Source organism: Ceratotherium simum, chromosome 18 (assembly GCF_057802395.1).
Source record: "Ceratotherium simum simum isolate JZ-2026a chromosome 18, ASM5780239v1, whole genome shotgun sequence".
NCBI lineage: Eukaryota > Metazoa > Chordata > Mammalia > Perissodactyla > Rhinocerotidae > Ceratotherium > Ceratotherium simum.
The window spans coordinates 58,414,125-58,432,404 of record NC_141917.1 but is presented as its reverse complement, the minus strand read 5'-3'; the positions used below and the strand labels follow the sequence as shown (position 1 = coordinate 58,432,404).

Genomic DNA, 18,280 nt, shown 5'->3' with positions numbered 1-18,280 from the left:
CTTCATTTGTAATAGCCAAAAGCTGGAAACAAGCCAGTGTCCTTGAACTGACAGATGGCTAAACAGTGGTCCATCCGTACAGTGGAATACTACTCAGCAGTGAAAAGAAGCATACTGTTGATACATGTGACAACCTCAGTGGTTCTCAAGGGCATTGTGCTGAGTAAAAGACGCCGATCTCAAAATGTCAAATACCCTATGATATTATTTACGTAACATTCTCGAAATGACAGAATTATGGGGGTTATGTTGACCAGGTTGTGATTGCCAAGGGTTAGGAGAGGAGGAGGGGTTGACCACAAAGGGGCAGCAGGAGGGAGTTTCTTTGGGTGATGGGACAGTTCCATGTCTCAATTCTGGTGGTGGTTACATGAATCTACGCAAGTGATAAAATTTCACAGAGCATTTCACAGCATTGAGTGCATACAAAAACTGGCGACCTTCAAATAAGGTCTTTAGTTAATAGTATTGTGCCGACGTTAGCGTCCTGGTTTTTATAATTGTACTGTTATTATATAATTATGTATCTAATATAACTTTATATATATTATATATATAATAAAAATTATATATTATATATTAAATAAAATATATTTTCTATAGAATAGGTAATTATAAAATTATATATTGTAATATTTATATATTCTTTTATATATAATATAAATATAATATAATAAATATATATTAATAATTAAATATATTCATATATAATATTGTGTAATATATATTTATATATAATTTATGTAATTATATAATTTTATATATAATATTTACAAATTTATAATTATATTTAATATTTATATATAATAGTATAACTATAATAAAAGTAATATATTTAATTTCATATATTTATATATAAAATTATAAATTATATATTTAGTCATGCACTGCATGACGACATTCTGGTCAATGACAGACCATGTAGCCGACGGCAGTCCCGTAAGATCAGCGCCATGGAGCCTGGGTGTGCTCTGAGCTATACCATCTAGGTTTGTGTAAGGACACTCTGTGATGTTCACACAGCAACGGAATCACCTAACAACGTGTTTCTCAGAACACGTGCCCGTCGTTAAGCGGCACGTGCCTGTAATTATACAGTTGTAAGATGTCTTTATCGGGGAAGCTGAATGAAGGATATGCAGCCCCTCTCTGTACTATGTTCGCAATTTCCATGAGAGTCTAAAATTATCTCAAAATAAAAGATTAAAAAAAAAGTGAAAAGAAAGTGTACTTTACTAACATTTTATATTTCACTAGACTGACTCTTTAGCTTTCAGCCCACTTTGACACAAACAATGTGGGCCCAGGCGAGTAGATTTACAGACTGCATTATTGACTTTTATTTCAACCAGTCATCAAAAATGAAGCTGTGCCAGGAAAGTCCGTAGGCTGACCCCAGCGCCGTCCAAAAGTGCTGGTGGACACACCTCTCCCTTAAGGTGAGCGCCACACCAGTCACACGGTGAGGGAAAAGGCAAGGAAACGTAACCAGCTGTGATGAGAAATAGCCAAGCAGTTTCCAATTGTCAAAAACCTGCTTGTGGTAAGCATTCCTATCCACCACCCTTAACCATGAACTTTGCCCAGGGGCACCTCGGAGTATTAGCTACTATGAGTGTTACTTTAGGGTGGTTTGAAACAACCAAGAGTTTATTTCAGCCTAAGAGCTTCTCTTTTTAATTTCAATTTGGGAGACGTGTTATATAACGTTCATAACATTACTACAGTGGTGCGATATTTAGTTTTTAAATAAATGTGCATATAGCAGAGGTATGTGCTCAAATATGTTTTACCAGTAGATATGCAAGGTAAAGAATATTTAGTACATGAAAAAATGCTCAACATGATTATTCATCAGGAAATGCAAATTAAAACCAGAATGAGCTAACACTTTACACCCATTAGGATGGCTACTACCAAAAAACCAGAAAACGAGTGTTGGTGAGGAAGTGGACAAATTGGAGCCCTCACACACTGCTGGTGGGGATGTAAATTGGTGCAGCTGCTGTGGAAAACAGTATGGAGGTTCCTCAGAAAATTAAAAATAGAACTACCATAGCATCCAGCAATTCCACTTCTGGTTACATCCCCAAAAGAATTGAAAGCAGAGTCTCGAAGAGATATTTGCACACCCATGTTCATAGCAGCATTATTTACAATAGCTAAAACGTGGAAGTAACCCAAGTGTTTATGAATGTATAAGCAAAATGTGGTCCATCCATACCATGGAATATTATTCAGCCTTAAAAAGGAAGGAAATTCTGACACCTGCTACAACATGGATGAACATTGAGGACCTTATGCTAAGTGAAATAAGCCAGTCACGAAAGGGCAAACACTGCATGATTTCACTTATAGGAGGGCCCTAGAGGAGTTGGATTCATAAAGACAGAAAAGTAGGATGGAGGGTGCCAGGGGCTGGGGAATGAGGAGTTAGTGTTTAATGGCGACAGAGTTTCAGATTCAAAAGATGAAAAGAGTTATGGGAATGGATGGTGGTGATGGTTGTACAACAATGTGAATGTATTTAATACCACCAAAGTGTACCCTTAAAAACGGTTAAGATTGGGGGGCTGGTCCGGTAGCGCAGCGGTTAAGTGCTCGCGCTCCACTGCGGCAGCCTGGGGTTCGCGGGTTCAGATCTCGGGTGCGCACTCGCCACACTGCTTGTCAAGCCATCCCATGGCTGCGCCCCACATAAAGTAGAGGAAGATGGGCACAGATGTTAGCCCAGGGCCAATCTTCCTCAGCAAAAACAGGCGGATTGGCAACGGATGTTAGCTCAGGGCTGATCTTCCTCACAAAAAATAAAAATAAATTTAAAAATTTAAAAAAATGGTCAAGATGGTAAATGTTACATTACGTGTATTCGAACATAATAAAAAATGTGAAAAAAAACCACAATGAGATAGCACTTCACAGCCATTAGGGTGGCTATAATAAACAAGATGAACAATAACAAGTGTTGGTGAGGATGTGGAGAAATTGGAACTTTGTGCACTGCTGGTGGGAGTGTAAAATGGTGTGGCCACTGGGGAAAACAGTTTGATGGTCCCTCAAAAAGTTAAACATAGAATTGCTACAAACCCAGCAATTCTGCTCCTGGGGATATAACCAAAGGGGCTGACAACAGGGCTCCAGCAGGGGCCTGTCCGCTGATGTTCACAGCAGCACAATTCACAGCAGCCAGGAGGCGGAAGCCACCCAGTGTCCAACAACAGGTGAACGGAAAACAGAACGTGGTCCATCCACACGATGGAATAGCACTCAGCCATAAACAGAAATGAAGCTCTGACACACACTACAATGTGGATGAACCTCGAAAAAACTACACTGAGTGAAAGAAGCCAGACACAAAAGGTCACATAACTTGTGATTCCGTTTACATGAAATGTCCAGAACAGGCAAATCCACAGACACAGAAAACAGATTAGTGGTTGCAGGGGGCTGGGGCGTTGGGGAGTGACTGCTCACGGGGACAGAGTTTTCTTTTGGGGTGATGGAATGTTCTAGAACTAGACAGAAGTTGCACAACATTGTGATTGTACTAAATGCCACTTAAAAATGGTTAATTTTGTGTTATGTGAATCTCACCTCTACTAAAAATTAAATGTGAGGAGTCCATTGCTCCAGTAGTGGGAAGCCATGAACATACCCCAGTAATCAGGCAGGTCCGGCAGAGCTGGGGGAATTCTGCAGTGCCCAGGCCCTGCAGGGAGGTCCCCCAAAGAGGCCCAGAGCCCCCACGACCCCGGGCTCAGGAGTAGAGGGCAAAGCCCAGCACCAGCTGTGGTCGCTCTCCTCCCCAAAGAGCCAGGCCAGCAGGGACGGAGTGCAGAGTGACAATTAGCAGGTGCCCTAACAAGACACGAGGGACTGAGCCCACGGTGCGAGGATGGAGGGGTAAATGGGGCTCTGTCAGGTCCTCGTGCTCCCTCCTGAGGGGCCAAAGACCTGCCTCCACACTGCATGCAGCCCCCAACGCTCTCCAGCAAGAGCTAGTTCACTTCCTGCCAGATATCTTGGCAGCCAGGGGTCACTTTCCACAGGCGAGTGGCGCGAGAGGGTGGCAGACAGGGAAAGGAAACAGCGAGCAGGGGCCTGTAAGTCACCAGCCAAGCCTGCTTTGTGACCTCGGAGAAGTGACTTGGCCTCTCTGGACCTCAGTTCATTTGTCTGTTTATAATTAAAACAAAATAAAATGGGAAGTGCTCCATATGTGTAAGCCCTGCTAAGAGGTTTCAGCTTTTGGGTCCTGCATTGCAGAGTTTTAAGAGCTTTGGGACAACAGAGACTGTGAGATCCTGGGTGGATTCTTCTCTCCATGCCTCCTCATCCTGTAAATAGAGGTTAAGAGTGCCTGTATTAGAGGATTAAGTAAGATGTCAGGTGCACAGGAAGCGTGTAAGAAATGTTAGCCATTAGTAGCAGGGCGATAGGGAGCCAGTGCAGGATTTTAAGCAAGGGAGAGGCAGGTCATTTCACCCTGGTGGTGGCCATTGTGGAGGCTGAACTAGAAGAGTAACCCTGGAGCCAAACAGACCAGAGAAAGGGCGAGTTTGAAGTTGAAGAGAGACAAGTTGAGAACCTGGTGGGGTGCTGGGAAGGAGAGGAGGGGGCAAGAAGAAGAGAAAGGGATCAGGTAAAACCACCAGGAAGTGGTGAGTGGGGCAGAAGGAGACCCGGCTGCGGCCCGCACCTCTGGCCCACGGGACTGGGTGGTCAGCGGGGCCAGCGCTAAGCTTAGGTGCAGAGGAAGACAGGACTGGGTCAAGCTGGTCTGACCCAGGGCCTGTGGGAGCCTGAGCCAGCTCAGCAAAGGTGGGGCACGCAGTAGGTGTCTGGACCCTCGGGATGGGAGCTCGAGGGACAGGGACCTTGACCAAAGGAGGGGGTGGAATCCATCTCCCGCCCCTCCAGCCCTCTCCTAGTGAGTCCCTGAGGGTAGGTGGGGTGTGTGGCGTTTGTGTGTAATATTCAAAAACGCACAGATCATAATTCAAGCTGGAACACAGCTTGTATTCATTACCCAGCTAAAGAAATAAAACTTCCCCGCACCTCTCCCACTCCACACTTCCGTCTGCCTGTCTCTCTCCCTCCCTGAGATAACCAGCATCCTGCATCAAGTGTTTATCACCGCCCTGCTCATTTTTCCCCTTTACAACACGGGATGTGTCCACCAACAATATATAGGATTGTGCTGCATGATTTGAAACTTTAATGGCATAAATGGCATTATTCTGTACACATCCTTCTATGATTGTTTGTCTTCTGCCCATGCTTTTGAGAGTCATCCAGTTTGATTGAAGCAAAGCAGTTCCACATTTCTTCTGTTTCTACGACTGTAGAAATGTCCACACTGTATGGGTGCCCTCCTACTGTGGATGGACACTCCTCTTTCCAAACATCCTTGAATATGCTCACCATGCACCTCTGAGAGAATTCCTCTGTGGTGGGATTGCTGGGTCAGGAGGGGGACCCTGTCTTTGCCATCATCTCAGAATTTCTATCCATAGCTTGGGGAATGCCTCACTGAAGATGCTCAGTAAGTGGTCAACGAATCAACAAGGAAGTGAGACAGGGTGTGTAGACTTCCTGGGAAGCAGAAGAGAGAAACAGGGCAGCAGGCAGAGGGACACAGGGAGAAGGTTCCTCTCTAGGTCCAGAGAACGCAAGTCATAGGAGGACAGAGGATCGAGTGGCCACTGTGGGCTGAGCTATAGGAGAGGGAAGGATTTGAGGTGGGTCTTGAAAGCTGGAGAGAAGTCCTGAGGGAAGAGCATCCGAGTCAGAGGAAAGAGCAAGTGCAAAGGCCCTGAGGCAGGACCAATCTTGGACCAAGAGACCTGTGTGGCTGGGTGACAGTAATGTAAGTGGAGATTGGGGAGGTCAGAAGGGGCTGGACTTTGCAGGATTAGGAATTTTTTTTTTTAGATTCCACATATAAGGGATACCATACAGTATTTGTCTTTTTCTTTCTGGCTTATCGCACTTAGCATAATGCCCTCAAGGTCCATTCACGTTGTTGCAAAGAAGGTTTCCTTCTTCCTCATGGCTGAATAATATGCAAATATGTATATTTATATATATTCCCACATCTTCTTTATCCATTCATCTGTTGATGGACACTTAGCTTGTTTCCATATCTTGGCTGTTGTGAATAACGCTGCAGTGAACATGGGTGTGCAGATATCTCCTCAACATCTTGTTTTCATTTCCTTTAGACATATACCCAGGAATGGGATTGCTGGATCGTATGGTGGCTCTATTTTTAATTTTTTGAGGAACCTCCATACTGTTTTCCATAGTGGCTGCACCGGGAATTGGAATTTTACTCTAAACGTTCTGAGGAGGAAGATGCTATGTGAAGGACAAGATCTAATTTACTTCTGGAAAAGCTCCTCCTGCCTCCTTAATGGAGACATTATTAGAGGAGCCAGAAGTGGGAAACAGAGCCACGTGGATGTCTGGAGAAAAGAGTGTTCTAAGCAGAGGGAACAGCAAGTGCAAAGGCCCTGAGGCAGGAGCGTGCCTGGCTTGGTCAAGGACGGTCAGTGACACCAGAATGAGCGCAGGGGAGCAGGAGATGGGATCAGGAATGAGAAGGAAAAGATGGAGGGAGGGACAATTCAAGGTGATCAACACAAGATCTCTTGAAGCTTCAAAAAGTCAAGATTTTCTTTTAACATCAATAGCATCGTTCAAGGTGCTGAGTCCTCTCTCAGCTTCTACTGAACTAACAGAATCAAAATTAAAAACAAAGTCCTTGCTATCATAATCCTATCTGAGATTTTTATCTATTCAATACCTCTCCTAGTGATTAAGACCTAGCAATGGTTTAACTGTCCTACTTATTTGATGAGCTTAATTTTATTAGTATTTGTTCTGCAGAGCTTCATGGATATACTTTGATCAGCTTCTAGGATTAAATCAATTTACTTTTTTAACTCTTGACATGAAATAACAAATTTATTTTTATAAAATTGAGTAGTAGACCTCCTCAGCGTTCCCGCCGCCCCACACCTGGGGAATGAAATTTATTTTGCTGGTTTTCAAATGGCATATGACATTTCGTCATTTCTATAATATCTTACTCTTCTGTTTCATCATTTTCTTTACTTTGATGTGCTCAATACTTTTATATATCAAATTATTGTCAGCTTTAATAACCGAAACATTTCTTTCTTATAAAACCAAAGAAAGTATTGACATCCTTTTAGAGTTGCGTTTATCAAAGCCAAATATAAATACAAAAAAACCAAAACACAGCACTTTTATTTTCTAAATGCTTATCTCCTGCTTTCTCACAATTTCCACGGAGAAGAGTTTACAGGACCTGAGGTGGCTTCTGGCTGCCCCTGCACCTCCATCGCGCCAGACTGCCCCTCTGGGTCCAAATACTCGGCCAGTTCCACTCTTCCCGTCCCCTGCTCCTCTGACATGTGGGTTTATTCTCTCTGTGTTCATTGGGTGCTTGCTGGCGTATACAAAGAGTTGAGGAAAATGTTTAAAGTGTGTCACGTGGAAACACAAATACCAAATCAAAACATGCAGAAAGTTTTGCAAATTTTCCCTGAAACTCCAGACTTACATTAGATCTGTTAACAAAATCCAAGATGGTTTTCATGTAGATATTTTTCATTGAAATGATGTTTCTAAAATGCCACCAGAGCATCACAAGCATCATTTGACCATGGTTTAGATTCAATAAATTTAATTCTATTTTTTACTTTTTTCAGATTTTATTTCTGGTGTTGTTCTGAAATAAATCACACGGCCTCGTGTGGTCAACACCAAACCTGGAACCACCTTCAAAGTCCTCCATGTGTGCATCTGTCCCCAAATGTCCCCTGTCTATAAGTACACCAGCTATCTTGGATTAGGAGCCCACCCTACTCCAGTACGACCTCATCTTAACTATTATATCCACAATAGTCCTATTTCCAAATAAGGTCACATTCTGAAATACTGAGGGGTAGGACTTCAATATATAAATTTGGGGAGGGGATATAATTCAACCTATAATATTTGCTAATAAAAAAAGACTAAAAGAATCATGGCTCAAGCAAGATAGCAGTTTATTTCTCTCTCGTGTAACAGAGCTCTAGGTCAGGGGGCAACTCTGCTCCTTTCAGTCGCTCAGGGACTGAGATCCCCTATGTCTTATTTCTTGCCATTTCCCAGGACATTATTCTTGTCTATGAGATTGAAGCTGTGAACTCTAGATTACCAAAAAACAAATAATAATCAGAGAGCACAGGGGAGACAAGCCCACGATCTTGAAGCACCACATACTTCTCACATTCCACACCGGGCTACACCTAGCTGCAAGAGAGGCCACGCAATGTGATGCAGGTGGTCAGCCACGTGGCTAGGCTGCGATTCTATTACAGAAGGAGAGAGCAGATTTTTGTAGAGAGCTACAAGTCCACATTCCATCCCTCGAACCACCAAATACATGAAAGTATGCTTCTTCCCACCCACAGAATGCACTTCTGCCCTCCCTGAAGAAGACAGCCTGGAGTCCCATCCAGCGGATGTGTTTAGAGTCCAACACCTCTGGCTGATGCAGTCTTCTTCATCAGGATGGAATGTTTCTCCCATGATCCAATAACTTGTCAACTAAAAGTCCACTTATCTGGCCCTCCCTTCTCTGAATGTACAATGTAAGACCAACTGCTAGTCCATATAATGATCAGACCTCATGCGGCAGGATTTCTTTAAAAATGCCCTGTTTATGAAGTGGAAGAAATTCACTGGCTCCCTGGGGGGGCTCCATCGTCTGTTGCCCACTGTGGTCTCTGCTTTGGCCGTCTGAGATGCTCTTCCTTGTCCAGTTCCCCTCCGTGGCCACATTTGAACTGAACGTGGCAGGAGATACCCTTCTTGGGACCTCTGCGGCCATCACAGACTGACTCCTCTTGTGCAAATTAGGAACGTGGGTATTGTTTTGCGGCTCAAACAGGCACAGGCTGGGGTCTTGGTTTCAGAATGATTCTCTAGAACATTTAGTAGGCTATTTGCTTTGAGTCAGTTACCACACCCGAAGTTACTTCCCAGACAGAGCTTTTACATTCCTTGATCCACACAGGTCTGTCTACCATGGAACAAAGGTCTTGGGTGGGAAGCCTATTGCTAGTGATGCTGTCTGGCTAGGAACACCTAAGGTACTCACGTGGGCTACTAGTACTATGGCAGCCCCCACAGATGTTTCCCGGACCAGAGCCAATGTTGTGGCTGGACTGGCCCTGTGGTTTTTATGATGATGGCAGGATGCACTTCAGCAAAAGCCACCAGACAACTTTGAGGAACAAGGTTTATGACTCACAGGTCCTGGAGAGGACACAGCACACCCCAGGGCCACACAGCAAGGTCTAGGGGAGAGAGAGAGTGAGGGAGCGTGGACCTGGGGCTCTGACTTTACTGAGGCCCAAGGATGGAGTGCCTCGAGTTTTAAGGGTTCACTCTTTAATGGCTAATTTAAAGCATAAGAGGGGAAATTAGGGCATGGGAAGGGAGAAGTGGGGTCACTCAAGCAGCCAGTTATCTAGGTCACCCAGGGCTTTCTGACAGAGAGAACTTCATGAGTGGGGGCAGCCTGTTTCCTCCTCTGGTCGTGTTGTTCCAGTAGCTGTGTTATACGGATGGCAATGTGTTTGCTCAAGGTGATGTCTTTTGAAATGGATGCCTCGGCAATCAAAAGCTTACTGTCAGCCATTTCCACTGCAGAAGGCATGGCCTTGCTGACCGTTGTTTGCCAGATGAGCCTCCGATGGCTTCTCCAACTCTTTGAGGACTCTCATCTGTGGACTTTCCTCTCTCTCAGCCAACTCTTGAAAGAATACTTGCTTTCTTTCTTGTAATACGTTGCAGAAAGCTGCCAGGAGCAACCAACTCACAAAAATATTCTTGCTCCTATTCATCACTTCATCTAGAGATGCAAGTGAACAGTCCACAGGTTGTCAAAGATTGTAGTTTCATGTTTTGCCTTGGCCTCTGGAGGATACTCAGCTTTCCAGCCTGAAATACTGTGTCCTCACAACCCAGCCATTACGCTAACACCACCTGTTCTTATGGCACCACTCTACTTCTGGAACCAATTAGTGTATTTGTTATTAAAAAAGTCTAAGCTCCAGTAAAAAGAAGAGAGAGTCCCCACCTGCAATATTTCAAACAAGATAGAAATTGACTTCTCTCTCAAGTTCCAGGCCAGCAGGCAGCTCTGCCTCATGCAGTCGTCTAAGATCCCAGGTTCCATCATTCCTTAAGATAGTGTTGTTTGCACCTGGGTCATAGGCATGTCCATATTCCAGCTTTTAAACAGGGGGGAAAGAGAGCGTGAAGGAGGTAAGTCCTCTGTCTTAGAGGCTTCAGCCCGGAAGGGGGCACCAGAACTTATGTTCATATCCCATCCGTGAGAACTTAGCCACCAACAGGGCCAACAGCAAGGGAGATGGAAAAGGTAACAGAGCTGCAAGGCCATCATTCTGTCTGCTACACAAGGCATGGGGTAATAAGCCGGCACAGGGCCGGCCCTCTCCAAAGCAGGCTTTTGGTATTTTCTTCCTGTGTGGCCTTGGGCAAGTCATTTCATCCCTCTGAGCCTCCGTTTCCTCATTACACGTAAAATAAAGTTTATAACAACTGGAGCACAGGGATGTTAGGAGGATTACATGAGATAACGTGGTGCACACATGACGGGCAAGCAGGAGGATTTTAGAAGTTAAGTGGATACATATATTTTATTTAAATGTGTATCAGGAGAAAACACAACTAGTGTCTCAAGCCTGTACTAGGATGAGGCCAAAGAAGTTCTTTGAGATTTCTTTTAATAAAAACAATGCCGCAGCATTTATTGTCATCTGGTAATAACATCAGGGTGATGAAAACAACGTGAATGAATGTTTTTGAATTACATCTCCACCAAAGGACACCCAGAAGGAACTGACTATGTTGCCTTCCCAACAAGGCCTGCTTCATGATCGTTTCCCGTCGGAAACACGTCGGAGCAGAGCTATATCATCTCCTTTTACAGATCCGACCAGTTGTTTTCCTGACTTGTCCTGAGAATGCGTCTCTTCTGCATCAGCTAATCCGAGGTTCACACACTCATCAGAACCAACAATCCAGCCCCCTGTCTGCACACTTCCTTGCTCCTGAAGCCACACCTGGATCCAAGAGCTCTTCTGCAGGTGTCTAAAGACCAGGTTGATGGGCTGCACGTCACCTTCTGCACGTTTTGGCCCTGACCGCAGTGGAAGCTCACAAAGACCACCCTAACTTGCCTGAGATTTTTTTCAATGTTAGATTTAAAGAAAAAAATCAAGTGAATGACATCACCTTTGGTATACAGACATGGCCTTGGCTAATGCTGCTGATGGCCCCTCCCCACACGCCTTCACCACCCGTAGTACACCTGCAGACAGCGCCCACTGCACACCGGCACAGGGTGTCCTTGGCCCCGCATGGCACAGCCCAGAAGTGCCATGTGTCAATGCCCAAAACGTAACCAGCAACCCATGAAGATCAAGTGTTGGCGGGCAACTGCCCCCAGCCTCCTCACCCTCCACTTGGGTCACTCCAGGTGTCTTTGAAGGAGAAGTCTGAGGTCACTCAGAAGATCCCAAGTGGAACGGACCCTGCTGCCCGTAGCTGCAGTGCACTCATGAATGTCCCTCCCCTCCCTGCTCCTGTCCCCACCATCTCACAGGGATTCCAGGGACCACCCCCCACAAATCCTTGTTTGGCTGTCTACGTTTGGGGAAATCCAAAGTAAGACATGGAAAAAGGGTAGAGGTGATGTGAAAATGACTGAATTTTGTAAACCCTGAGATAGTGCATCTAAAATAGTTCCTCAGTGCCCGGCATTCATGAACTAATGAATCAGTGTATTATTTAATGTCTGCATATATTACTTTCTATTCTAGGAATCATCCTCTGAATTGATCTATAAATTACAAATGTCATTATGTTCGGTATTTAGCCATTCTCAATTGAATTCTAGAATATTCTACAGTAGAATGTAAGAAAGTAATAGAACCCACTTGCTTGAAGTATTTTGAACCAATGTTGTTATTCTATTTACCAATCAATATTTAGCATTTCTGCTGCCTTTGGGATGATGATGGTTTAACTTCAGGAAAGTGACTGTTTTCTCCAATGCCTCCTTTCATTATCATTGTGCAATTTTTAACCAAAAAAAATGGTACTCAACAAATGCTATTAGTTACTGTTGTTACTTTTTTTTTGTTGTGGTAAAATACACAAACATGAAGTTAACCATGTTACCCATTTTTAAGTGTGTGGTTCAGTGGCCTTAAGTGTATTCACATTGTTGAACAACCATCACCATCGTCCATCTCCAGATCTTTTTATCGTGCAAAACTGGAACTCTGTCCCCATTAAACACTAACTTCCCACTCCCCTCCCCAAGCCCCTGGCACCCACCATCCTACTTTCTGTCTCTGTGAATCTGACTATTCTAGGGACCTCATATAAGTGGGATCATGCAGTATTTGTCCTTTTGTGACATATGTCAGAATTTCCTTCCTTTTTAAAGTTGAATGATATTCCATTGTGTGGATAGACCACATTGTGTTTATCCACTCATCCACCGATGGACATTGGGGTTGTTTCCACATTTTGGTGATTGCGAATAATGCTGCTGTGAGCGAGGACATGCAATGTTGTTGTTACTTTTTATTATTAATTCATTCATTCAAAGTCCCAGAAATTCCAATATGCCAATGTTCAAACTGAGGGTATTTTAGGAATCATTTCCATATAATTTGGGAGTATAGAGGAATTTCTCATAAAAATAGACTCCTAATCCAAAGGCATCCTTTGCTGGATACCCAAGATGTTGGTCCTTCCTAAAAGGAGTGCTTCTCAACAAGAAGGATAGTTTAGCCCACTCCCCCCAGGTGACACTTGGCAATGTATGGAAACATTTTTGGTTGTCATGACCGGAGGTAGTGTGCTAAGGGCACCTAGTGAGTAGAGGCCAGGGATGTTGCTTAACATCCTACAGTGCACAAGATGGCTTCACACTATAAAGAATGATCCGACCCCAAAATATCAATAGTGCCAAGATTGAGAAATCAGCATTACAGGATGGCACGCTTTAACTCTTTACCACCTCAGTCTGCACCAAGTCAGAAAGGCAGTAGCTGAGGTGGGACCTAAATAAGCTAAATCCAGGATCCCAGGTAAGACACCTTGGTAACAGGTGGCAGAGAGAGAGCAAACAGGTATCAAGAACTGGGAAAGGTCTGGGAGTTTATCCTCCTTGCAAGCTTACAATTTAACCTGCCACAGTTTCACAGATGCTGGCAGAAGACACGAGACTCCAGGATCAGAGACAGAGGACTTTATCATCACAGCGCGGCAGGCAGCACGCACTTCGTGTTTTTGCTGGTTCCTCCCATGTCCCACAGGGATGATGCAGGTGAACCCAGACAGGTGCAGTTGTACATGGGGTTTGCATCGGAGCTGAAGACCTCCAGGCTTAGAAATTCTGGTCTTTTCTTATCTCAGAGGGAGGCATTATCTTTATTATACGGACAGAAAACAAACCTGCCCTCTGCTCCACAGGAAGAAACTCTCTCTATCTTCCAAGGCTGTTTGCAATACAAACATCCTTGAAAAGATAGCCAGACCAAAGGCGTCCACATCCCTGCTTGTGAGCTGCACAAAAATGCCAGAGACTCACAGAGAATTGTCTCCCTATAGTGGCTGCACTGACACCCAGTGGGTGGTGGCTGTCATCTGTGAGTGGAATTTGGGCTGGAGGTCAAGCACCAGAGGCTGTTCAGGGTACAGTACAGTGGTTCAGTGTGTAGATTCTGGAGTTAGGCAACCTGGGTTCAAATCCTGCTTCTGTCACTTTTCAGCTGTGTGACCTTGACCTCTCTGTGCTCCAGTTTCTCCTGCTGTAAAATGGGAATAATAACCCTATCTCGTAGGGTTATTGTAAAATGTAATATATGAGTTTATACATGCAAGGCACTTGGAACAGTGCAGCAGAAGGAGGCCATGTCGGTGTTAACTATAATTACTATTAATTATCACGACGTGGCAGCAAAGCTTGTTGTCATGCCTGTTTTTCAGCATTTGTGGGCAAGCTCTGTAACCCACACAGTTCTCTCAGAGTCTGTCTCAGAGATTTCGGGGAAAACACGGGGCCCTTTGCTCCCTCCTCCCCACACTGACTTAATAAATGGGTTCGCAGAGCTGGAGTGGTGGTGGCTTCAGAATCCCAGGGAATCAGACAGACTCAGGTTCAAATCCTGGCTCCGCCACGTGCCAGCTGTGTAACCTTGGTGAGCAATTTCCCTGCAGAGGGCCTCCAAGTACATGCTTCACGAGGTTCTGGGTCACGGGTCCATGAGACCCCATTCCCTCACCCCCAGCCCTGCACACACATGCCCCAAGTGACCTGCTCAGCACGTGCTCGGGATCATCCTTAGCCAGCGCCATTTTGATTACCACCCTTGTCATATTATTATTCAATGAGCAAGTCTCCACAAAGTGCAAGCTGAGAACATCTCTGCTCTTTTCCTCCAGTGCTCAGTAAGTCGCTCTGGCCCCTCAGTCTCTCTGCATGCCTCAAACTCCAGGAGAGATCTGAGGGACACTCTCCTCTGTCATCTGATCCTGCGGCCTCATCACCCCCACATTCCGCCTGCCCCATCTCTCTGCACTCAAGTCCCTCCCACCTGTGGTCTTCACATATGCAGCACCCATATCCACCACCCCCACCCCACCTTTCAGTCCTCCCTCAGACCTCCCCACAATTGGCACCTCCTCAGGGAAGCCTTCCCTGACTTCCACCCAACAGGTCCCCATGTTATTATTCTATTAACATTTTTATTTGACACTCTGGGTGCCTCCCAAGGTCCCCTCAGCTCCCACTGTTCCCCATCCCCACCCAGGGCTTCCTTCTGTCAGCAATTGCATTTGTGGTGGGGGTGGGAGGGCCTCTTTCTCCAGCTGCTGAAGCTGCTGTGGCCCACACAAAGGCAGAACAGAAGTGCTGGGGAATCAGCACCCCCCAGAGCAGCCTCTAACCGACGAGGATGGGGATTGGTGGATAAATACCCCAGCTTCCTCACCCCTCAGCTCTGAAAACTCTGATGCTTGTGCTCTGTGCTGCCTCCCAGAGACCCCTGGTGGGACTGCGCCCCAGTTGTCCAGAGTGGTAACTGGCTTCATTACGCAGCATTTACTGGCCTCCTTCCTCTCTCTGTCTCACTTCCCCATGCCCTTCCCATGTCTCCTTGGGTTACCTCCCAAATGAATTACTTGCTCTCGAATTTTTGTCTCAGCGTCTGCTTCTGGGGGAGCTCAGCCTAAGACAGTAGTTTGCCCTGTCATGATGAATTCCACGATTGTTTGCAGGTACTGGTTGTCTCTCCTCGCTGGGCTGAGTCATGTCCACCTCCGTGTCTCCAAAGCCCCCACAGGTCTGGGTAGATGCTCCATAAATGACCCTGAGTCTCATGGCTGAGGTGGCCAGGATGGCGACGGGAGCTCTGCCCCTACGCCTGTCCTCAGGAGCCCCAGCTGGAGAGTTACAGTGCAGGGGAGCTCCCTTCTTCCGAGCTATAAATGGCAGCCTCCACCCACCGTGTGCCCCAGGCCACACAGCCCGGACTGCGGGGTCAGGGACCCCAGGGGCCAGGAATCCCGCATGACCCTTCCGGCCCTGGAGGGACTCCTGGGGTGTCCCTGGGGCAGACGCACACAGAGGGCATAACTCCAGTCCTAAGGCTGCAGGGCAGGGGGCACAGCTGGGCTCTATCGCAGTTCCTAGCCCCCTCCTCCCCTCCCCAGTATCAGATTTCGCCTCTGGGAGCTCCCTGAGCAAGAGGCCTTTCCAAGGACAAGGGTCTACCCTACAAGGCCACGGAGCCAGCTGGCATCTCCTGGGGGAGGGATCTCTTTCCGGAGCCAGTGGTGTCAGGCCTGGAATTAGCCACACCACCCACAGTGAGGCTGGTCCCAGGGTCTCCGGGGGGTGGGGACTGGGGGGGGGTGTGTGTGGAGGGAGCTGACCTCTGATGACTCAGCCTGAGACAGTCAGGGGATGGGAGTGGGGGGCAGGAAGGCATCGTGGGGGTCTTAGGACCTCTCTCCAGCTCTGTTCTAGAGTCAGCTGGATCAGATTCCAGCTCTGCCACTCACAAGCTGGGTGGCCCTGGGTGGGCCGCTCTGGACCTCAGCTTCCTCCTCTGTAAAATGAAAATAAAACAGTCCCCTGCCAGGGCTGGCCCCGTGGCTTAGTGGTTAAGTGCGCGCGCTTCGCTGCTGGCGGCCCGGGTTCGGATCCCGGGCGCACACCGACGCACCGCTTCTCCGGCCATGCTGAGGCCGCGTCCCACATACAGTGGCTGGAAGGATGTGCAGCTATGACATACAACTATCTACTGGGGCTTTGGGGGAAAAATAAATAAATAAAATTATTAAAAAAAAAAAAAAAAAAAAACAGTCCCCTGCCTCTTAGGGCTCAGGGAGGCTGAAGTGGGATGTTGCAGGTCGAGTGCTCAGCATGGTGCGTGGCACATGGTGAGGGCTCCGTGGACAGTATTCCGTTGTCTATCTTGTGTCCTTTAATGGTCATTGACATTCTTCAAGATGCAATCATGATGGTCTGCTTTCATCATCATAAGAAACGGAGTCTGCACAGCCAGGACACGGGGAAGGGATGAGATAAGGGAGAGGGGTGGAGAATGGAGTTGGCGAGGGGTCTGGGCTGGGCTCCCTCACCTACTGAACTTAGGGAGAAACCAATGTCCTTGGAGCATGAGAGAGGTTCCAGAATGTTATGTTTGCCACCTTTTTGGTCCCCACGCCGAAGGGCTGGGGAGTTTTTACGATGACAAAGACAAGGAAGCTAGCGAAGGAATCAGGACAGGGCAGGGGGAGCTGAGAACTCTGTATCTTGGCCCAACCCCCACACTCCCCAGCGGCACCAGCCACTGCCCAGTCTCTCTATCCCACTCCCTCTGCAGCCTAGGGCCAGAAACACAGAAGCCTCACTACCTCAACTCCATCCCACATAGAAGTCTTGATGCTGGGCTGGGGGCCAGGGGCCAGGGCTCTGTCTAGGAATCCAGGAGGGCTTCCTGGAGGAGGAGCCATCTGATCCTGGTTTTGAAGCATGAAGAGAAATTTCCTAGTTAGAGAAGTGTGTGTGTGTATGTGTGTGAGAGAGAGAGAGAGAGAGAGAGAGAGAGTGTATGAGTGTATAGGAGGAGATGTTCATTTTAATTAACAAGAATTTTCTGATCTGGGGACCAAGCACTCAGGGGGCCACAGACAAGACCAAGGCACAGGCCTGCCCCAAAGCAGCTCACAGCCCAAAACTGATGATCAAAAAATAGCAATAATAGTAACAGCTCCCATGTTCTGAGCACGTGCTGCTAGGGCTCAGCACGTGAGAGGCACTCTGTTTGCTGAGTGAATGAACGAGTACATGAATCTTTCCAAAGGCGGCAAGTCCTGCCCAGACGGCTGGAGGAAAGAGGGCAGCACAAGCGGAGGAGCCGGTGTGCACGGGCCTGCCCGGAAAGCAGCGGAGCAGCTCTGAGCTCCATCGGGGAGAGCTGGGGGAATGCGGGGGCAGGAGTCGCAAGCGAGAGGCTGCGGAGCTAAGGCTGTCTCCCCTTCCTGTGGGTGCTGGGGAGCCATGGCCAGATTCTGAGCAAGGGAGGGAGGGCGCGAGGTCTGAAGACGGCATCAGGGACTGGTCTGGGCCTGCCGGGAAGACAGAGAGGGGAGAGAGACATGGAGACAAAGAGAGACATGGAGAGAGACACAGAGACAAAGAGAGACATGGAGAGAGACACAGAGACAAAGAGAGACATGGAGAGAGACACAGAGACAAAGAGACATGGAGAGAGACACAGAGACAAAGAGAGATGGAGAGAGACACAGAGACAAAGAGAGATGGAGAGAGACACAGAGACAAAGAGAGACATGGAGAGAGACACAGAGACAAAGAGAGACATGGAGAGAGACACAGAGACAAAGAGAGACATGGAGAGAGACACAGAGACAAAGAGAGATGGAGAGAGACACAGAGACAAAGAGAGACATGGAGAGAGACACAGAGACAAAGAGAGACGTGGAGAGAGACACACAGACAAAGAGAGATGGAGAGAGACACAGAGACAAAGAGACATGGAGAGAGACACAGAGACAAAGAGAGATGGAGAGAGACACAGAGACAAAGAGAGATGGAGAGAGACACAGAGACAAAGAGAGATGGAGAGAGACA

At 46.8% G+C, this 18,280-nt stretch overlaps 1 pseudogene; it reads right to left on the bottom strand.

The window, feature by feature from the left end:
* Positions 1–10,976: 10,976 nt before the first annotated feature.
* Positions 10,977–11,488, bottom strand: LOC101405054 (small nuclear ribonucleoprotein E pseudogene; annotated as a pseudogene).
* Positions 11,489–18,280: the final 6,792 nt, after the last annotated feature.